Here is a 23830-nt window from a genome sequence, read left to right as displayed (position 1 = left end):
TTAGACTGTAGAGAAAGTCAAGGAGGGGGTTAAGTGGAAATGGTAAAGAGTGCCTTAGAGACAAATGACAATGTTCCATAGGTGGTAATGGCATCTTCAGCTAGAATCAGGACAATGATATGTGAGAGACTTGAAGAATAGCAAATTCTTCAGACCCGGGTGCATTTGTGCTATTTAGGATGAGATAACATAGATGGCATGGTGGTGAGGCCCTCCTTGAAGGGTGACATTCCCTGAGATATAAAGATTCTAATGATGGTCAGAGAATAAGACAGAAATTGGTAATTTCATTTTGTCAGCATTGAAAATGAGGCAATGCTGATACACATGGCTGAAGGTGAAGAGTTGGGCATGATATGCAAGAATCTATGAGTTGTATAAATGCAGACAAAGGTCTTTCTATCTTCAGAGTTCAAGTTCCTTTCACATCCTCAGCTTTCATAGATGATGCTGATGGTGGTGAAAGTAATGGTGAGGATGATAGGATCTGTTGATCAATGAGTAGTTGAGGCACACATGGATACACTATTCTGTTTATTTACTGTGATAACACTATAGGTTTGCCTGTTATCCCACGTTACGGCTGAGAAACAGAGACCTAGGAGCAAATAGACAATCGGTCTCAGAAACACAATCCGCAAACAGATGACTTGTTCAAAAAATATAAACATCAATCATATTTAAATTATAGAGTCATTGTGATGGTCAGATTTATGATGATAATAATAGGTGAAGCACCTATTAGACACTAGACACTGTTTTACCATCTATTTTTATTTGTTCTTTGGTGATACTAGAATTCAACCCCAGAGAGTTATGTATGTTTGGTAACTGCTCTACCACTGTGCTGCAAGCCCAGTCCCAGACAGATCTTTAAAGGTTCTTTCATTTAATTATTGCAACACCATTATGCAATACGTTATATCTAACCCTATTTTAGAGCTGAGAAAATAAAGGTGCAGAGAACTTAAATAACAGCCTATGACTGCAAGTTGAAGGTACGAGTAGATGCTGAGATGTCAAGATCCAAAGTCCATGGTCTAAACATTATGTGAAACCAATATTTCAGACTTATGACTAAGACAATGGCTGATATATGGTAACAATTCATAGTAAGGTCTAAGGGGGAAAAAGTCTCATGACTTAACCTGGAACATTGATCCAGTATGAAAATGAAGGACTAAAATCCACATTCCATTATAGGCTCAGAGCTGAAGCGAAAGAGCCTCTATCTGGAAGTACATGTCCAACCTGTTAAATGAGTTAGCAAGAGGGTGAGTTCTAGGTAAGAGTAAGAAACTGACAGCATCTCTCCCGTGTATTGTTATTTTCCTCAGTTAATACATTTGCAAATATATGAGGTGAACTAGTAAAAATGCTAATGGGGACTGGGATATGGTTTAGTGGGTAGAACACTTGCCTGGCATGCATGAAGTCTTGGGTTTGATCTTTAGCAAAGCATACCTTGGGCATGGGGTCCATACCTATAGTCCCAAATATTAGAAGGTGCAGGAAGGAGGATCAGGAGTTCATGGCCATCCTTGGTACTACCTAGTGGTGTCAAATCTGCCCTGGGTACATGAAATTCTATCTCAAAACAAAACAAAAACAAGAAGTCAAATGGTGTATAGCTAGACACCCACGTACCTCAATCCTGTTCCTTGACAAACATCACTGGTCAATCCTTTACCACAGTCACCTCATATTATCTGGTCTTGGGAATCACCAGTGATACCACTCAAGAAACAACCTGCTATCTAACACTGAACTCCTGGATCCTTGAAGTCCATACAGCCTCACCATCTGATTATTGTCTGAAATAAAATGCCCTGATGTCTTTAGATCTTCATGGGTCCATTCATTGATTCCCAATGTCTTCACTCAACTTCAAGTCTAGACCCTTGGCCTGGAGGACCTATCTTTTCTTCAGGTTACAAGACAAGAATAGAAAACACATGAAAAAAAGGAATCCTACTTGCTCAGGCATCTGACATTGATACAACCGTGGTGACTGGAGGCCGCATGAAGCTGTCAGCAGCATCCTTAATGAGGGGCCTTCCCATGTTCGCTTACATTCCCAAAGTTCTCAGAAGCAATCGGCCTTTTCCAATGTTCTTGTCAGCATTCTGCTCTCCTTAAATTTGTTTCCCTTCAGTGTTTTCCACAGCTGCTATCAAGCTGGACCCAACAAATCAGATGTAAGGGGTTCTTGCAGACTCCTTCAACGTCTGCCACCCTCTGGGGTATCTAACCTTTCCTTCTTTGTCTTCTCTGAGCAGCTGTGCGCTATGCCTTTAAGAAGTGTTTTGACCGGACACACATTTTAAACAGCTCTGGATATACTTTTCACCATCTGCTTTTAAGTAGTCCCACCAACAAAAGTGCCTTTGAGCATCTTTTCACATTCTCCTCCAACGCGCCTCTCAACACTGAATCGAGACCTATCACCAACTCTAATTGAACCAAGAATAGCAGTAGTTATAATACAGTTGTGTGGGTGTAAACACTGATCCAACAAAGTGGGCACTGCCACCAACCACTATTCCCAACATCTGGGGCTAACTTTATGACAGCAACCAATAAGTGGAATGTAGATATCTTTTTTCTTCAATGTGAGGAAACCGGGTGCCAGGAAGGCTTAGTGGCACAGTTGCGAAGGTACAACTAGGAAATGCAGCTCCAAGATGACACTTGGGTTCTTGTCTTCAGGAGTGTGTATTTGGAAATAAATCAAATGTACAGTTTTGCAGCAAGTCTAGTAACCACTCTGAGGCTAGTAAATACTAAGTTGTATGAGGAGGGTGGTAGTAAAGGGTATTGTAGAAAGTCTGGTCTATCAGAGGATTTCATAGGATAAAAGCATATGGATTAGATCTCAAAGAACAAAATCCATCAACCTGGTAAGCTGGATATAGATGTAAGAGATCAAGTGGAGAACATGATGGATAAACTGTGAACATGGGTACCTGTGAGTTACTGGGCATGGGAGAACGACGCCCAAATAGAGAACATGAGTGGAAAATCCCTGTGGAATTCTAGACGCCTCTTTAGGGATCTCAAAGTTGTGGTGTTCACAGGGTCCTAAATCTCATTGATCTTCTGAAAAGTCTCATTCATAAGCACCATCCACAAACCTAGCCACCCCAACTTAAGCTGATGAGGTCCGATGAAATTCAAGAAACTCAGGCATGTGTCTCACCTGGAGAAGCAACACCATAGGAATCATTAAGTAGGCCTGGCTAACCATCTACTTCCTAGGTAAGTGACTTTGATATCTTTTTTTTTTTAAATTTCATTATTTTTTTATTCGATATATTGTTTACTTACATTTCAAATGATTTCCCCTTTTCTAGCCCCCCACTCCCCGAGGGTCCCATAAGCCCCCTTCTCTCCCCCTGTCCTCCCACCCACCCCTTCCCACTTCCCCGTTCTGGTTTTGCCCTATACTTCTTCACTGAGTCTTTCTAGAACAAGGGGCCACTCCTCCTTTCTTCTTGTACCTCATTTGATGTATGGATTATGTTTGGGGTATTCCAGTTTTCTAGGTTAATATCCACTTATTACTGAGTGCATACCATGAGTCACCTTTTGAGTCTGGGTTACCTCACTTAGTATGATGTTCTCTAGCTCCATCCATTTGCCTAAGAATTTCATGAATTCATTGTTTCTAATGGCTGAATAGTACTCCATTGTGTAGATATACCACATTTTTTGCATCCACTCTTCTGTTGAGGGATACCTGGGTTCTTTCCAGCATCTGGCAATTATAAATAGGGCTGCTATGAACATAGTAGAGCATGTATCCTTATTACATGGTGGGGAATCCTCTGGGTATATGCCAGGAGTGGTATAGCAGGATCTTCTGGAAGTGAGGTGCCCAGTTTTCGGAGGAACCGCCAGACTGATTTCCAGAGTGGTTGTACCAATTTGCAACCCCACCAGCAGTGGAGGAGTGTTCCTCTTTCTCCACATCCTCTCCAACACCTGCTGTCTCCTGAATTTTTAATCTTAGCCATTCTGACTGGTATAAGGTGAAATCTCAGGGTTGTTTTGATTTGCATTTCCCTAATGACTAATGAAGTTGAGCACTTTTTAAGATGCTTCTTCACCATCCGAAGTTCTTCAGGTGAGAATTCCCTGTTTAACTCTGTACCCCATTTTTAATAGGGTTGTTTGGTTTTCTGGAGTCTAACTTCTTAAGTTCTTTATATATATTGGATATTAGCCCTCTATCTGATGTAGGATTGGTGAAGATCTTTTCCCAATTTGTTGGTTGCCAATTTGTCCTTTTGATGGTGTCCTTTGCCGTACAGAAACTTTGTAATTTTATGAGGTCCCGTTTGTCAATTCTTGATCTTAGAGCATACGCTATTGGTCTTCTGTTCAGAAATTTTCTCCCTGTACCAATGTCCTCAAGGGTCTTCCCCAGTTTCTTTTCTATTAGCTTCAGAGTGTCTGGCTTTATGTGGAGGTCCTTGATCCATTTGGATTTGAGCTTAGTACAAGGTGATAAAGATGGATCAATTCGCATTCTTCTGCATGCTGACCTCCAGTTGAACCAGCACCATTTGTTGAAAGGGCTATCTTTTTTCCATTGGATGTTTTCAGCCCCTTTGTCGAGGATCAAGTGGCCATAGGAGAATCTGGAGGAAATGGACAATTTCTTTGACAGATACCAAATACCAAAATTAAATCAGGACCAAATAGATCATCTAAACAGTCCCATAACGCCTAAAGAAATAGAAGGAGTCATAGAAAGTCTTCCAACCAAAAAAAGCACAGGACCAGATGGTTTCAATGCAGAATTCTATCAGACCTTCAAAGAAGAGTTAACACCAATACTCTTCAAACTATTCCACAAAATAGAAACAGAAGGAACACTACCCAATTCCTTCTACGAAGCCACAATTACGCTGATACCAAAGCCACACAAAGATCCAACAAAGAAAGAGAACTTCAGACCAATTTCCCTTATGAACATCGATGCAAAAATACTCAATAAAATTCTTGCCAACCGAATCCAAGAACACATCAAAACGATCATCCACCATGATCAAGTAGCCTTTATCCCGGGAATGCAGGGTTGGTTTAATATACGGAAATCCATCAATGCAATCCACTACATAAACAAACTCAAAGAAAAAAACCACATGGTCATTTCATTGGATGCTGAAAAAGCATTTGACAAAATTCAGCATCCTTTCATGCTTAAAGTCTTGGAAAGAACGGGAATTCAAGGCCCATACCTAAACATAGTAAAAGCAATATACAGCAAACTGGTAGCCAGCATCAAACTAAATGGAGAGAAACTTGAAGCAATCCCACTAAAATCAGGGACTAGACAGGGCTGCCCCCTCTCTCCTTATCTTTTCAATATTGTACTTGAGGTACTAGCTCGGGCAATTCGACAACATAAGGAGGTCAAAGGGATACAAATTGGAAAGGAAGAAGTCAAACTATCATTATTTGCAGATGACATGATAGTCTACCTAAGTGACCCAATAAACTCCACTAGAGAACTCCTACAGCTGATAAACAACTTCAGCAAAGTGGCAGGTTATAAAATCAACTCAAGCAAATCAGTGGCCTTCCTATACTCAAAGGATAAGCAGGCTGAGAAAGAAATTAGGGAAATGACCCCCTTCACAATAGTCACAAACAGTATAAAGTATCTTGGGGTGACTCTTACCAAACATGTGAAAGATATTTACGACAAGAACTTCAAGACTCTGAAGAAGGAAATGGAAGAAGAACTCAAAAAATGGGAAAACCTCCCATGCTCATGGATCGCCAGAATCAATATAGTTAAAATGGCCATTTTGCCAAAAGCAATATACAGATTCAATGCAATACCCATCAAAATCCCAACTCAATTCTTCACAGAGTTAGAAAAAGCAATTAACAAATTCATCTGGAATAACAAAAAATCCAGGATAGCTAAAACTATTCTCAGCAACAAAAGAAATTCTGGGGGAATCAGTATCCCTGACCTCAAGCATTACTACAGAGCAATAGTGTTAAAAACTGCATGGTATTGGTACAGTGACAGGCAGGAGGATCAATGGAACAGGATTGAAGATCCAGAAGTGACTTTGATATCTTTGAGTCTCAGAGATAATATGTGTGTGTGTGTGTGTGTGTGTGTGTGTCTCTGTACACACACACACACACACACACACACACACAATGTAAAAGGAGGGGCAGTTATAGTTAAATTCCATTAACTCATTTGGTAGGGTTCTGTGAACTGATTTCCCAATATGGGCATAGCCAGATAAGCATTCCACACAATCACTACATGACATTTTTTTCCCATTATCTACCCCTAAGAGTCTTCATTAACTGAAAGGTAATTGATACTAAAATTGCTGCTTTTACTATTTGGTCATCAGTGACAAAAGTGAAAATAAATTCGTATGTAGCTTAGGATGGGAGAAACTTCCATAGAGCAGAGTATCTGTTCTGTACTTGGGAACATCTGGCACCTTGCAGACATTCTTACTTGTCTGCAAGTCAAGTGGGTTGAGGTCAAGAATATTTCTTTTTTTTTTTTTTTTTTTTGTCTTTTTTTTTTATTTGATATAATTTATTTACATTTCAAATGATTTCCCCTTTTCTAGCCCCCCCCCACTCCCCGAAAGTCCCGTAAGCCCCCTTCTCTTCCCCTGTCCTCCCTCCCACCCCTTCCCAGTTCCCCGTTCTGGTTTTGCCAAATACTGTTTCACTGAGTCTTTCCAGAACCAGGGACCACTCCTGCTTTCTTCTTGTATCTCATTTGATGTGTGGATTATGTTTTGGGTATTCCAGTTTTCTAGGTTAATAACCACTTATTAGTGAGTGCATACCATGATTCACCTTTTGAGTCTGGGTTACCTCACTTAGTATGATGTTCTCTAGCTCCATCCATTTGCCTAAGAATTTCATGAATTCATTGTTTCTAATGGCTGAATAGTACTCCATTGTGTAGATATACCACATTTTTTGTATCCACTCTTCTGTTGAGGGATACCTGGGTTCTTTCCAGCATCTGGCAATTATAAATAGGGCTGCTATGAACATAGTAGAGCATGTATCCTTATTACATGGTGGGGAATCCTCTGGGTATATGCCCAGGAGTGGTATAGCAGGATCTTCTGGAAGTGAGGTGCCCAGTTTTCTAAGGAACCGCCAGACTGCTTTCCAGAGTGGTTGTACCAATTTGCAACCCCACCAGCAGTGGAGGAGTGTTCCTCTTTCTCCGCACCCTCTCCAACACCTGCTGTCTCCTGAATTTTTAATCTTAGCCATTCTGACTGGTGTAAGATGAAATCTTAGGGTTGTTTTGATTTGCATTTCCCTAATGACTAATGAAGTGGAGCATTTTTTAAGATGCTTCTCCGCCATCCGAAGTTCTTCAGGTGAGAATTCTTTGTTTAACTCTGTACCCCATTTTTTAATAGGGTTGTTCGGTTTTCTGGAGTCTAACTTCTTGAGTTCTTTATATATATTGGATATTAGCCCTCTATCTGATGTAGGATTGGTGAAGATCTTTTCCCAATTTGTTGGTTGCCGATCTGTCCTCTTGACGGTGTCCTTTGCCTTACAGAAACTCTGTAACCTTATGAGGTCCCATTTGTCAAAAGAATATTTCTAAACAGATGACAATGGCTAAAACAGCCTCATAACTGCAAAAGTGACTTGGTCCCAAATATCAGCTGCTTGATGTGGAGGGAAAAAAAAGAGAGTTGGGTTCAAGTCTTTGCTCTGACTTGAGTCAAGTCTGGGGTAGTCACTGTAGGATGTGTGTGCGTAGTAGGGAGTGGGGAGGAAGAGTGGCGTCATCCTTATTTCCTGGCATATAATTTCTAAAATCTTTAGCTTCTCCAACATAAAATGATAATCTCTTTTTCTATGCTATGGGGTTGACTGTCTGGCTACCATGAGGTACCCTTCAAGCAAGGTGGAGGCTGACCACTGTAAAGACCAGAAGAAAACAAAAAACGTTGGACCTTCCAGCAGAATTCCCCAACCTCTGAGAGCAGCACCAACAAACAAAGCCTTAGGGTAAGTTCATCATCCAAGGCCAATGAGTTTAATCAACCATTTCTGGACACTCAGGGAATATAAAAACATACGGGGGCTTCCAGGACAGAGAAACAAACGCATCTAAATACTTAGAAGCAGACTCTCCCTAAACTCATGTAGACAGGAACTTCTGTGCTTGGTCATCCAGGCAGGCCTCTCCATTTATCTCTTCATCTAGCCTTTTTTAGGTTTAAAATATCCATAATAACGAATCAGTAAGCAATTCTCCTGATTTCTAAGAGCCACTGTAACAACTTACCCAAATCTGAGGAAGTTGTAGGTGCCCTGAATTATAGAGGGTTGTCAGAAACACACGTAAAGGCAGATTAAGGCTTGGAGCTGATATCTGAAGGCAGAGACAATGTTCATTCTAGGGAGTGGGACCCTCAGTCTAGCGGGTAGGCAGTGTAAGCATATACTAGATTGGTAGACACCCAGGTTATTCTCACTTCTTTAGAGCTATCAATTTTCTTGCTGGTCAGGGGAGAAGTACTCATATCCCCCAAGTAGGCAAAGTCTTTCTGGTGTTTGGTATGTAACAACAACAGATGAAATACAGTATTTTTTTTTTCACAGTGACATGCATGACAGAGTTTAATCAGAGGAAGACTCCAGCTCAGATCTGCTTGCAAATAAAGGAAAAAATCCTGTAATAAATCTATCAAGGCACTTAACGGTTTGCCTTTAGATTACTGTTTCTTAGACTGGTATGATCTGTTCACTTTGGGCAAAAAGTGATGCCCGTAAATGCCCTTTGTTTTTCAAGTGTTTGCAAGTTAATATGAAAAGCAAAAAACAAAATTAGAAAAATAAAATTGTTTAGAAATTTAAAATTTAGAGAACCTAGCAGTCTATGTGGATTCAAAGGTCTCTTTCTCCTTCAACAAATTATAATCCTGTCAGAAATAACAAAAGAAAACTATTATTAAGTGGCCTTTCCAGAAAACATACTGAATGAACCAACATTTGTCCAGTAATCCAGAAGCTGCATGACACATTCCAAAGATCAGAATAATAACGTTCAGCAACTGTTGAGACCTGGGCAGTAAAGACCAGAAAAGTAGCATTGAAGACCTCAACCTATAGCAAACATACCATCTTGTGCATCACAGCTTGGGAAATAGGAGAAGGAAGCCTTCAGAGGTGTGGCCCTTTGGGAGGTTTGGCTTTTCTGGGGATTACTATGGCTTTGTCCTCCTTTTCATTTTTACCTCTTGATTAGGAAGTTATGGTTTTAACCATACTTAACGTACTACCGACACGATATGCTGCCTCACCTCAAATCCAATCCAATGGGACTAACCCAATGGAATTGTTGGCCTAAAGAATCTTTTTCTCTTTATAAGTTGATTTCTTCAGGCATTTGTTATAATAACAGAAAACTATCTAACACAAGGTATTTCTCACACCTCAGCACACATGACTCATGCTAAGCAGGTATATTATTTGTGTGTCGGGGTAGTGGGTGGTTAAGATATCTAATCCCTAGTTTTGTATAATGTGGGAATTTTCAAAGAGGGTATGAGAAAGAATGCTAGGTTGACCCAGCCAAAAATCACTATACATTTACTAAGCAGGCTACTATATCTCTTCTCCCCAACCACATCTCTCTTCCCTTACCCCTGAAGAATTCTGGGAGTAACTCAAGTTTGTGCAGCTTATTTCTTAACGTGTGCTAAGAGAAGGAGGAATCAGAAGAAGCAGGCTACAATGAGTTAAATAAATCATTACTGTTTACAGAAATGTTTGATTTAAAAAAAAAAAAAAACAACTCCTGGCCTGATTTGCAAAAGATCATGAAAGATCATGGGCTGTTTTTTGTAGTTTTGAATTCCCTATTAGCATTTGACAAGCCAACAAGTCTCTGAGATTCAAATCCTGTGACCATCACATTAAGCTATAAAACAGAGTTCTGCTGAGGCAGTAATTGCCTGACATGGCTACCTGGTTCGAACTTGTGCTTAGCATGCAAATCTGCTCCAAGAATGTGTTTGACAATCACTTTTCTGTCCACTGAAACTGCCCTTTGACAGAATGTATTCCAAAAAAGGGGGCAGCGGGCTTTCTATTTTTTGCCTTTTGCAAGTCGGTGGTAGCTGAGAGCAACACCATATGCTTATAATTAGGATTACCATCAGGGAATTCAGCCTTACTGAGAGAAGGGAAAGAGGCCCACCAAGGGGAAGCACAAAAACCCTTGGAAAAACAGCACATGAAACAAGCTTGCTCCGTTCCTCTGTAATGGGAGAAACTGGATTGTGAAAAACAGTGCTGGTTCCACTCCAGACTCCCAAGAAAGGTTGCATGGGCAGAATAAGAAATGCTGACAAATACAATCAAGATCCAGGCCCTGATTTCCATGCAGGCTGAGGGAACCTCACAAAGAACCAGGCCGGCAGCCAGCAGCAGACCTAGCAAGGACGTTGAATCCAGGCTCATGACTTGCTCCAGGCCTATGTGACCTCATTGATTTCCTCTTGAAGGAGGGGGGAGAATGAGACCTCTTGTTTGTCCCTTCTCTGATTTTTTACTGGATCCAAAGCATAAGCCCTTAAGTCTGTAAGTCTATAAGGTCCCTGCCTAAGGTCTCTGCTCTGATTTTGCATGACTTGGAAAAAGTGATATACCTTCTCTGCCAGCCTCTTGGGTGGAAAAGACGATGCCCTCCTAGCAGAACCACTGTGAAAATTATACAATATAGTACAGATGTGTAGAGGAAAATCTGATGACTACTATCCACTCAACATGCAAGCCTATAATTATACCTGTTTGGTGTGCTTCTGGGTACTTCTTGTGGCTGTGAGTTAAACATGTATGAATTAACTTATTTCACAAGAAGTTATTGAACACCTACTTTGTACCTGGAACTTCTGAACTTCAGTGGTTCAGAGAACAAATATCTTCCTTCTGGTAAAAGAAAAGAAGAGCAATAAATGGGATAGGAAATAAGCAGGATGCTAAAGAAGCATCTAGAAGATAAACTTTACCCTTGCCTGGGAGATGAAGGAAGGTTCTTGGACAAGGGGTTCTCTGAGACATCTATCATGAGTCTGATCATGATAGGTAATGATGTTCAGGCAAAAAGAAAGGAGAGGAGATATATAGCTTTAGTCCACAGCAAATGCCAAGTCTCACAATGAAGGACACAGTGGATATGGATAAATTGGTCAACAGAAGCCTGGGGAAGGCCAGCAAACCAGTCCATGGTCACATGGTCAGCTAATGGACACATGGGTTTAAAAGACCCTACCCTTTCCCAAGTTTGTATGCCTGTGGAGTCCTTTGCATTCTAGGATGTTCTCTTCTTCATGCTGTACACTTCAAGGGTTCTTGTAATAAATCTTGTAGAATATACAATGTGTGACATTGAAATTTCTTTTCTTTTCGTTGTTAGAAACTGCATATCCAATGCTGATGTGAAAAGATTGGCTGCCATTCTATCAGCGAAAATATTATGAAGAAACAAAGGTAATAACCACATGACAAATGCAACCAAGGTGAGGAGACAGATGGAGATTACAGGAGACAAATTTGTTGCTGGAGGTGTGTAGATAGACCACAGAGCCCACTGTCTACCAATATGTCTACCAAACTTTAAAAGGAATTATCAATTATTGTCACAGACTTCTCTTGGCCCCAAGGGTCACTCAAGAAATCTTTAGATGCTGTTATAGTCTAATGCCATTGCACAAAGGCTAATTGGAATTTAAACCCCATTCATAGGAAGTCAAGGTCATGTTACCTACCTACAAGTAAAGGTCCCTTACTGTGTGAGCTGAAAAAAATGTGTTTAAGAAATCAAAAGTGTATGCAATGATCTATATAAAGCACCTAACACATAGTAAACAAGAAGTAAACAAGTGATTGATCCCTTATTCTTAGCTCTATACTAGGTAAAGCCAAAGAAAATAATTTGAAAAAGTCCATAGTGCCCTCTTTGGTATGCACACAGTATCACATGATAGGTAGCATATGATCATAATTTCAACATGTACTTGTGTACTTGGAAGGCTGAAGCAGGAGGATGTTGAGTTTCAGGTTAGCCTGAGCTACATAGTGAGACCCAGTCTCAGAAAACAATAGCCAAGATAGAATAAAGCCATATTTATTGTCAACTTTTAATTTACTCTCTCTAGCATGTCTAATCTTTCCCCCTTATAGATCACCAATACATTTAGTGTAGATGGTCTACAAAGCCTTCTGTTTTACAAGATGGACAGATTTGTTTCCTTTAATTTGAGAATGGATTTTATTGTGAACATGCAAATTTGAAGATGAAAAGGAATCTCAGCTGTTTACTAGGGCAGTATGGAAAGTCGCCAGGCTTTGCAGATTTGGGATCAGAAACCAAGGGCTCTCAGAATTGAAACTATTCCTTGGTTGTACTGTGTTCCTCCAGCAAAGGGAATCTACTGATTGTGTCCTTAGACACAGCTCACATGATAGTATCTTTTACTTTCTTGGTCTTCTCTGAGTTCATTTAGTCATTGTCATTTTCTCAGTAGTTTGCCAAGGCTCCAAATCAACATTTAGCTCTGTCAGTGAAAAGATGTAATTAGCTAGCAAGCCTTTGGTACACTTATTGGACCAACTTCTAGGCCAAGATTGATAGTCATTATGACCATTGCCTTCTCTAGACTCCTGAAGCCAGGAACTTGGGTTGTGGAATCCTGAACTAATCAACTCATTCCTAGTCATCTGGAATTTTCTTGTCTTAGTCAATGAAAGACCTAAATTTCAGGAGAATCTTAAACCAGGCTTAAAACGAAAAACCTCCATGTCCTGTGAACTCCTTCAGCAAATTAAAATAACCAGGAATTACCTGCAGTCACAGAACTGGGATTTTGGCACAGGAGGTGTGAGTGAAACAGGACTTCTCTCAGCAAAAGGATGAACTTCTCAGTCGTCTGCCAAGGTCTTCCTGACCCTATAGTCCATCTGTCCCAGAGGACTGTCCTGGAAGTATGTAGGATTCAATAGAGTCCTGTGGAAATGATCTATCAAATCAAAGTTCTAGAATTACAAATCTCTCATTTCTACAAAATTGGAATTTTATTATTTTGCGCATCGCACTCCAGCTTTCTAGGCTTCTATCTAAAAATTCTTGCCCTTGGTCTCAAATCAAATACAGTATTTCAGTGCAAAAGAAAACTTTTTGACCAAGTCAAGTAAAAATCAAAAGCAGTTTTAAGGTCTAAGAACCCATACACACAACTATATTTCCCAGACTGTGCAAACTGGTAGGTGTGCTGACTTCCTGCATTTTTTTTATTTGCTCCTAAAATATGCATTTGGTAGAAAAATTTGCAAGAAAGTTATAGCCTGTGAAGCTACCCAGAGTTGTACACAGTGCAAGATTGGAGTCTTCTGCCAATTCAACATAAGGCTAAACCACAATTATCACCTCAAAGGGAAAAAGAAATCATTTATTCTGAAGTCACATAAAGTGGGTTTTAGATGTTATTGGATGCCATGCCTAACTTTGGGGTTTGAAGAAGCTAGTGCTAAGCTCACATATTCCAATGTTTTAATCTGACAGTTGGAAAGCAGAAATGTCCAATGAGTATTTAAAGGGGGGCACAAAAGAAAGCAAAGAATAATTTGGCTTGAAATCTGTAGCATTCCAACTCCACAATTACAAGGTTTAGCCAAATGAACCTTGCAGGATCTTTAGCATAGGTTCAGCGGTTTCTTTCTTTCTTTCTTTCTTTCTTTCTTTCTTTCTTTCTTTCTTTCTTTCTTTCTTTCTTTCTTTCTTTCTTTCTTTTAGCATAGTAGACTTTTTTTAAATATTTTTATTTTCTGTATTCTTTGTTTACATTCCAAATGATTTCCCCTTTCCCGGATCCCCCATCCCCATATGTCCCATAAACCTTCTTCTCTCCATCCATTCTCCAATCACCTCCCTCTTTTATCTCTGTCCTTATATTCCCCTCCAAAGCTAGATCAATTCTTTCCAGGATCAGGACCCTCTCCATACTTCTTCGTGGGAGTCATTTGTTACGTGATTTGTGCCTTGGTTATTCAGGACTTCTGGGCTAATTAATATCCACTTATCAGAGATTGCATTCCATGTGTATTCTTTTGTGATTGGGTTACCTCACTTAGGATGATATTTTCCAGATCAAACCATTTGCCTACAAATTTTGTGAATTCATTGTTTCTAATTGCTGAGTAGTATACCATTGTGTAAATATGCCACATTTTCTGTATCCATTCCTCCTTTGAGGGACATCTGGGTTCTTTCTAGCTTCTGGCTATTATAAATAAGGCTGCTATGAACATAATGGAGCATGTGTCTTTATCGCATGCCGGGGAATCCTTTGGGTATATGCCCAGAAGAGGTATAGCAGGGTCCTCTGGAAGTGTCATGTCCAGTTTTCTGAGGAACCGCCAGACTGATTTCCAAAGTGGTTGTACCATCTTACAGCCCCACCAGCAGTGGAGGAGTGTTCCTCTTTTTCCACATCCTCGCCAACACCTGCTGTCTCCTGAGTTTTTGAGCTTAGCCATTCTGACAGGTGTAAGGTGAAATCTCAGGGTTGTTTTGATTTGCATTTCCCTAATGACTAATGATGTGAACACTTCTTAAGGTGCCTCTCGGCCATCCGAATTTCTTCAGGTGAAAATTCTTTGTTTAGATCTGTACCCCATTTTTAATAGGGTTATTTGTTTCCCTGGGGTCTAACTTCTTGAGTTCTTTGTATATATTGGATATTAGCCCTCTATCAGATGTAGGGTTGGTGAATATCTTTTCCCAATTTGATGGTTGCCGTTTTGTCCTTTTAACAGTGTCCTTTGCCTTACAGAAACTTTGTACTTTTATGAGGTCCCATTTGTCAATTCTTGATCTTAGAGCATAAGCTATTGGTGATCTGTTCAGGAACTTTTCCCCTGTGCCCATGTCCTCAAGGGTCTTCCCCAGTTTCTTTTCTATTAGTTTCTGTGTGTCTGGTTTTACATGGAGGTCCTTGATCCACTTGGAGTGACGTTTAGTACATGGAGATAAGAATGGATCAATTCGCATTCTTCTGCATGTTGACCTCCAGTTGAACCAGCACCATTTGTTGAAAAGGCTATCTTCTTTCCACTGTATGTTTTCGGCTCCTTTGTCGAAGATCAAGTGACCATAGGTGTGTGGATACATTTCTGGATCTTCAATTCTATTCCATTGGTCCACTTGTCTGTCACTGTGCCAATACCATGCAGTTTTTAACACTATTGCTCTGTAGTATTGCTTGAAGTCAGGGATACTGATTCCCCCAGAATTTCTTTTGTTGTTGAGAATAGTTTTAGCTATCCTGGGTTTTTTGTTATTCCAAATGAATTTGAGAATTGTTTTTTTCTAACTCTGTGAAGAACTGAGTTGGGATTTTGATGGGAATTGTGTTGAATCTGTAGATTGCTTTTGGCTAGATGGCCATTTTAACTATATTAATCCTGCCGATCCACGAGCATGGAAGATTTTTCCATTTTCTGATGTCTTCTTCGATTTCCTTCTTCAGAGACTTGAAGTTCTTGTCGTATAGATCTTTCACTTGTTTGGTTAGAGTCACACCAAGATACTTTATATTGTTTGTGGCTATTGTGAAGGGTGTCATTTCTCTAACTTCTTTCTCAGCCTGCTTATCCTTTGAGTATAGGAAGGCAACTGATTTGCTTGAGTTGATTTTATAACCAGCCACTTTGCTGAAGTTGTTTATCAGCTGTAGGAGTTCTCTGGTGGAGGTTTTCGGGTCACTTAAGTACACTATCATGTCATCTGCAAATAGTGATAATTTGACTTCTTCCTTTCCAATTTGCATCCCCTTGACCTCTTTATTTGTCTAATTGCTCTAGCTAGAACTTCAAGTACTATATTGAAAAGATATGGAGAGAGGGGACAGCCTTGTCTAGTCCCTGATTTTAGTGGGATTGCTCCAAGTTTCTCTCCATTTAGTTTGATATTGGCTACCAGTTTGCTGTATATTGCTTTAATGATGTTTAGGTATGGGCCTTGAATTCCTGTTCTTTCCAAGACTTTTAGCATGAAAGGATGCTGAATTTTGTCAAATGCTTTTTCTGCATCTAATGAGATGATCATATGTTTTTTTTCTTTGGCTTTGTTTATGTAGTGGACAGCATTGATGGATTTCCTTATATTGAACCATCCCTGCATCCCTGGGATGAAGCCTACTTGATCATGGTGGATGATCGTTTTGATGTGTTCTTGGATTTGGTTGGCAAGAATTTTATTAAGTATTTTTGCACCAATATTCATAAGAGAAATTGGCCTGAAGTTTTTTTTCCACTGGATGGTTTCAGCTCCTTTGTCAAAGATCAAGTAACCATAGGTGTGTGGCTTCATTTCTGGATCTTCAATCCTATTCCATTGATCTACCTGCCTGTCAATGTACCAATACCATGCAGTTTTTAACATTATTGCTCTGTAGTATTGCTTGAGGTCAGGGATACTGATTCCCCCAGAATTTCTTTTGTTGTTGAGAATAGTTTTAGCTATCCTGAGTTTTTTGTTAATCCAGATGAATTTGAGAATTGGTCTTTCTACCTCTATGAAGAATTGAGTTGGTATTTTGATGGGGATTGCATTGAATCTATAGACTGCTTTTGGCAAGATGGCCATTTTTACTATTTTAATCCTTGTGGCTAATATTTATATTTGTCCTATGATTTAAGTGCTAGCCCAGTTTTAGCTTGGAAGGAGTTAAGTGGGCAATTATATGCAGAAATCATAAAATATTCTATTATTTTATGCTTTTCCAGTTGTTCAAATTATCTCTATTTTATGTATCAAATATGATGGGGGGGTCAGATTTATAAGAAATCAAGATTTTGTGCATTTCTGTGGTAATAGCCAAATTTTATTCCATATTTTATAATTAAGGTGCTATCATAGAAGCCATTTTGTAGCAGTACCTACAACTTCTTAGTGGCAAAATATGAGCATTATTTAGTGTTTTTCCCATTTCAATTAACTGGGCTGTAGACTCTTAAGACATACTCTCTTATTTTACAATTCTTCTTGTTTTTTAAAAGTCTTTAACATTTTGAAAATTAATTCTTTTTAAGGTATGGCTTTTAAAAAATTTTTAATAGGTATAGTTTAGCATAAAATTCCTAGTCCAGTATCTATGTCTCTAGAGAATTCTTTTTTGGCTCCAGCATTTGTACAATTTTCACTCAACAATAAAACAACCTCCTACTATGGATATTGTTGTTATTTGATATTGATAACTTTGGTACAATTTGGATATAAGAGTCAACTCACATATTTCCAAAACTTTGGGTACCACTCATAAGAGTCAATAGGGTCAAAATTTCTCTATAGTATACAGAAGTTTGAGCATGCCATATGACTTCCAAGAGCCTTTAATTTGCCAAATATTAATATTTTTAATATATGTAGAAACAGTGTACCTTGGTTGGATTCAGTCATTTTCTTTTTTCTTTTTCTTTTTTCTTTTATTTTTTAATTAATTTTTTTTAATTTTTTTTATTCGATATAATTTATTTACATTTCAAATGATTTCCCCTTTTCTAGCCCCCCCCACTCCCCGAAAGTCCCGCAAACCCCCTTCTCTTCCCCTGTCCTCCCACCCACCCCTTCCCACTTCCCCGTTCTGGTTTTGCTGAATACTGTTTCACTGAGTCTTTCCAGAACCAGGGGCCACTCCTCCTTTCTTCTTGTACCTCATTTGATGTGTGGATTATGATTTGGGTATTCCAGTTTTCTAGGTTAATATCCACTTATTAGTGAGTGCATACCATGATTCACCTTTTGAGTCTGGGTTATCTCACTTAGTATGATATTCTCTAGCTCCATCCATTTGCCTAAGAATTTCATAAATTCATTGTTTCTAATGGCTGAATAGTACTCCATTGTGTAGATATACCACATTTTTTGCATTCCACTCTTCTGTTGAGGGATACCTGGGTTCTTTCCAGCATCTGGCAATTACAAATAGGGCTGCTATGAACATAGTAGAACATGTATCCTTATTACATGGTGGGGAGTCTTCTGGGTATATGCCCAGGAGTGGTATAGCAGGATCTTCTGGAAGTAAGGTACCCAGTTTTCGGGGGAACCGCCAGACTGATTTCCAGAGTGGTTGTACCAATTTGCAACCCCACCAGCAGTGGAGGAGTGTTCCTCTTTCTCCACACCCTCTCCAACACCTGCTGTCTCCTGAATTTTTAATCTTAGCCATTCTGACTGGTGTAAGATGAAATCTTAGGGTTGTTTTGATTTGCATTTCCCTAATGACTAATGAAGTTGAGCATTTTTTAAGATGTTTCTCCGCCATCCGAAGTTCTTCAGGTGAGAATTCTTTGTTTAACTCTGTACCCCATTTTTTAATAGGGTTGTTTGGTTTTCTGGAGTCTAACTTCTTGAGTTCTTTATATATATTGGATATTAGCCCTCTATCTGATGTAGGATTGGTGAAGATCTTTTCCCAATTTGTTGGTTGCCAATTTGTCCTCTTGATGGTGTCCTTTGCCTTACAGAAACTTTGTAATTTTATGAGGTCCCATTTGTCAATTCTTGCTCTTAGAGCATACGCTATTGGTGTTCTGTTCAGAAACTTTCTCCCTGTACCGATGTCCTCAAGGGTCTTCCCCAATTTCTTTTCTATTAGCTTCAGAGTGTCTGGCTTTATGTGGAGGTCCTTGATCCATTTGGATTTGAGCTTAGTACAAGGAGACAAGGATGGATCAATTCGCATTCTTCTGCATGCTGACCTCCAGTTGAACCAGCACCATTTGTTGAAAAGGCTATCTTTTTTCCATTGGATGTTTTCAGCCTCTTTGTCGAGGATCAAGTGGCCATAGGTGTGTGGGTTCATTTCTGGATCTTCAATCCTGTTCCATTGATCCTCCTGCCTGTCACTGTACCAATACCATGCAGTTTTTAACACTATTGCTCTGTAGTATTGCTTGAGGTCAGGGATACTGATTCTCCCAGATTTTCTTTTGTTGCTGAGAATAGTTTTAGCTATCCTGGGTTTTTTGTTGTTCCAGATGAATTTGATAATTGCTCTTTCTAACTCTGTGAAGAATTGAGTTGGGATTTTGATGGGTATTGCATTGAATCTGTATAGTGCTTTAGGCAAAATGGCCATTTTAACTATATTGATTCTACTGATCCAGGAGCATGGGAGGTTTTCCCATTTTTTGAGGTCTTCTTCCATTTCCTTCTTCAGAGTCTTGAAGTTCTTGTCATACAGATCTTTCACATGTTTGGTAAGAGTCACCCCAAGATACTTTATACTGTTTGTGGCTATTGTGAAGGGGGTCATTTCCCTAATTTCTTTCTCAGCCTGCTTATCCTTTGAGTATAGGAAGGCCACTGATTTGCTTGAGTTGATTTTATAACCAGCCACTTTGCTGAAGTTGTTTATCAGCTGTAGGAGCTCTCTAGTGGAGTTCTTTGGGTCACTTAGGTAGACGATCATGTCGTCTGCAAATAATGATAGTTTGACTTCTTCCTTTCCAATTTGTATCCCTTTGACCTCCTTATGTTGTCGAATTGCCCGAGCTAGTACCTCAAGTACAATATTGAAAAGATAAGGAGAAAGGGGGCAGCCTTGTCTGGTCCCTGATTTCAGTGGGATTGCTTCAAGTTTCTCTCCATTTAGTTTGATGCTGGCTACCGGTTTGCTGTATATTGCTTTTACTATGTTTAGGTATGGGCCTTGAATTCCTGTTCTCTCCAAGACTTTAAGCATGAAGGGATGCTGAATTTTGTCAAATGCTTTTTCAGCATCCAATGAAATGACCATGTGGTTTTGTTCTTTGAGTTTGTTTATGTAGTGGATTGTATTGATGGATTTCCGTATATTGAACCAACCCTGCATTCCCGGGATAAAGCCTACTTGATCATGGTGGATGATCGTTTTGATGTGTTCTTGGATTCGGTTGGCAAGAATTTTATTGAGTATTTTTGCATCGATGTTCATAAGGGAAATTGGTCTGAAGTTCTCTTTCTTTGTTGGGTCTTTGTGTGGCTTTGGTATCAGCGTAATTGTGGCTTCGTAGAAGGAATTGGGTAGTGTTCCTTCTGTTTCTATTTTGTGGAATAGTTTGAAGAGTATTGGTGTTAACTCTTCTTTGAAGGTCTGGTAGAATTCTGCACTGAAGCCATCTGGTCCTGTGCTTTTTTTGGTTGGAAGACTTTCTATGACTCCTTCTATTTCTTTAGGCATTATGGGACTGTTTAGATGGTCTAGTTGGTCCTGATTTAATTTTGGTATTTGGTATCTGTCAAGGAAATTGTCCATTTCCTCCAGATTCTCCAGTTGTGTTGAGTATAGGCTCTTGTAGTAGGATCTGATGATTTTTTGGATTTCCTCAGTTTCCGTTGTTATATCTCCCTTTTCATTTCTAAGTTTGTTAATTTGGATACTTTCTCTGTGGCCTTTGGTCATTCTGGCTAAGGGTCATTCTTTATCTATCTTGTTGATTTTCTCAAAGAACCAGCTCCTGGTATTGTTGATTTTTTGTATGGTTCTCTTTGTTTCTACTTGATTGATTTCGGCCCTGAGTTTGATGATTTCCTGCCTTCTACTCCTCCTGGGCGAAATAGCTTCTTTTTGTTCTAAGGCTTTCAGGTGTGTCATTAAGCTGGTAATGTATGCTCTCTCCATTTTCTTTTTGGAGGCACTCAGGGCTATGAGTTTTCCTCTTAGCACTGCTTTCATTGTGTCCCATAGGTTTGGGTATGTTGTGTTTTCATTTTCATTGTGTTCTAAAAAGTCTTTAATTTCTTTCTTTATTTCTTCCTTGACCAAGGTATCATTGAGTAGAGTATTGTTCAGTTTCCACGTGTATGTGGGCTTTCTGTTGTTTCTGTTGCTATTGAAGACCACTTTTACTCCATAGTGATCAGATAGGAGGCATGGGATTAGTTCGATCTTCTTATATTTATTGAGGTCTGTCTTGTGACCAATTATATGGTCGATTTTGGAGAAGGTACCATGAGGTGCTGAGAAAAAGGTATATTCTTTTGTTTTAGGATAGAATGTTCTATATATATCTGTTAAATCTAATTGGTCCAAAGCTTCAATTAGTTTCATTGTGTCCCTGTTTAGTTTCTGTTTTCCTGATCGGTCCATTGAGGAAAGTGCAGTGTTGAAGTCACCCACAATTATTGTGTTAGGTGCAATGTGTGCTTTTAGTTTTAATAAAGTTTCTTTTACGAAAGAGGGTGCCCTTGCATTTGGTGCATAGATGTTCAGGATTGACAGTTCTTCTTTTTGTATTTTTCCTTTGATCAGCAAGAAGTGTCCCTCAGGGTCTCTTTTGATGACTTTGGGTTGAAAGTCAATTTTATCTGATATTAAAATGGCTACTCCAGCTTGTTTCCTGAGACCATTTGCTTGTAAAATTGTCTTCCAGCCTTTTACTCTAAGGTAGTGTTTGTCTTTGACCCTGAGGTGTGTTTCCTGTAAGCAGCAAAATGTAGGGTCCTGTTTACGTATCCAGTCAGTTAGTCTGTGTCTTTTTATTGGGGCATTAAGTCCATTGATGTTAAGAGATATTAAGGAATAGTGATTGTTACTTCCTATCATTTTTGACGTTATTTTTTAAATTTGAATGCTTAACTTCTTTTGGGTTTGATGAAAGGTTACTATCTTGCTTTTTCCAGGGTGAAGTTTCCCTCCTTGTATTGGTGTTGTCCTCCTATTATCCTTTTTAGGGCCGGGTTTGTGGATAGATATTGGGTAAACTTGGTTTTGTCATGAAATATCTTAGTTTCTCCATCTATGGTGATTGAGAGTTTTGCTGGATATAGTAGTTTTGGTTGGCATTTGTGTTCTCTTAGAGTCTGCATGAGATCTGCCCAGGACCTTCTAGCCTTCATAGTCTCAGGTGAAAAGTCAGCTGTGATTCTGATAGGTCTTCCTTTATATGTTACTTGGCCTTTTTCTCTTACTGCCTTTAGTATTCTTTCTTTGTTTAGAACATTTGGTGTTTTGATTATTATGTGACGGGAAGTATTTCTGTTCTGGTCCAGTCTGTTTGGAGTTCTGTAGGCTTCTTGTATATTCATGGGCATCTCTCTCTTTAGGTTAGGGAAGTTTTCTTCCATAATTTTATTGAAGATGTTTGCTGGCCCTTTAAGTTGTAAATCTTCACTCTCATCTATGCCTATAATCCTTAGGTTTGGTCTTCTCATTGTGTCCTGGATTTCCTGGATATTTTGGGTTACAAGCTTTTTGCATTTTGCATTTTCTTTAACTGTTGAGTCCATGGTTTCTATGGAATCTTCAGCATCTGAGATTCTTTCTTCTATCTCTTGTATTCTGTTGTTGATATTTGCATCTCTGTCCCCTGATTTCTTCCCAAGGCTTTCTATCTCCAAAGTTGTCTCCCTTTGAGTTTTCTTAGTTGTTTCTACTTCTGATTTTAGATCCTGGATGGTTTTGCTTAGCTCCTTCACTTGCATGTTTGTGTTTTCCTGTAATTCTTTAAGAGATTTTTGTGTTTCCTCTTTCATGAGCTCAGCCTGTTGACCAAAGTTCTCCTGTATTTCTTTAAGAGATTTTTGTGTTTCGTCTTTCATGACCTCAGCCTGTTGAGCAAAGTTCTCCTGTATTTCTTTAAGTGTTTTTTGCATTTCCTCCTTGTTGGCTTTTGTATTCTCCTGGATTTCTTTCAATGATTTTTGTGTTTCCCTTGCAAGGGCTTCTAACTTTTGATCCATTTTCTCCTGAATTTCTTTATGTATGACCTTCATGTGTTCCTGTACCAGCATCATGACCAGTGATTTTAAATCCAAATCTTGTTTTACTGGTGTGATGGGGTATCCAGGACATGTTGGTAGAGGAGAATTGGGTTCAGATGTTGCCATATTGCCTTGATTTCTGTTAGTGACATTCCTGCGTTTGCCTTTTGCCATCTAGTTCTCACAGGTGTTAGTTTATCTTCTCAGTGCTGGACTCACCAGTGCAAGCTGCCCCTTCCCAGTTGGCCTCTGGTGCACAGCTTACCTCCTCCACTGCTTGTAGACAGTGTGCTGCTGCCCAGGCTGTTCAGATCCCAAAGCAGGCACCCGAAGGCTCCCGCTGGGGCCAGCTGGATTCACTGGAGCACACTGACTTCTCCCAGCTGGCCGCCCGGAAGCCCAGCTAGCCACTTGCAGGACTTGGAGATGTAATGCTGCCGCCCAGACTGATCTGGATCCGGAAGCGGAGAGAGTAGAGCTAAGGGCTTCTGCCTGAGGCCTTGCCCCAGATTGTGTCTGTGGAGCAGATGGAGCCCGTGTGCACTCCCAGGGAGTGCCGACGGTGTATGCTACTGTGACCTCCCCTGTGTTCTGCTCACTCTGCTGGGCAGCCGATCCGTCAACCGGGCTGTCGCACACAAGGTTAGCCTGGCCGCCCAGTCCCTGAGTCCGGGCAAAAGCCTGGGAGGCCAAGGTCCGAGCAAAGTTCCCCTAAGGCTATGACTGTTAATTGGGTTTGCCAGGTGACTAGGATGGCGGACGTGCGCGCCCGCACTCCCTGAAAGCGCAGGGAGAGTCTGCTTTGCTAACAATCACCTGGGCGGGTTGACTCACAGATGGCCCACCAAGCCGCCCAGTTCTTGGGGTCAGTCCTGTGCCTTTTGGGGCCTGGACCCCCGCTTTGTTAGCCTTAGGCTATGCCTGTTACAGGTCTGCCCGCCTGAGCTCTCTGTCGTCCTGCAGGCAAAATGGCTGCGGCGCGCTCGCAGGCCTGGGCAAAAAAACCTCCTGGTTGGGTTGGCACCCCGATGGCCCCCCGAC

This window comes from Apodemus sylvaticus, chromosome 11 (genome assembly GCF_947179515.1).
Source record: "Apodemus sylvaticus chromosome 11, mApoSyl1.1, whole genome shotgun sequence".
In the NCBI taxonomy this organism is placed as follows: domain Eukaryota; kingdom Metazoa; phylum Chordata; class Mammalia; order Rodentia; family Muridae; genus Apodemus; species Apodemus sylvaticus.
The sequence above is the reverse complement of the archived record's forward strand: the minus strand, read 5'-3'. Positions refer to the sequence as shown.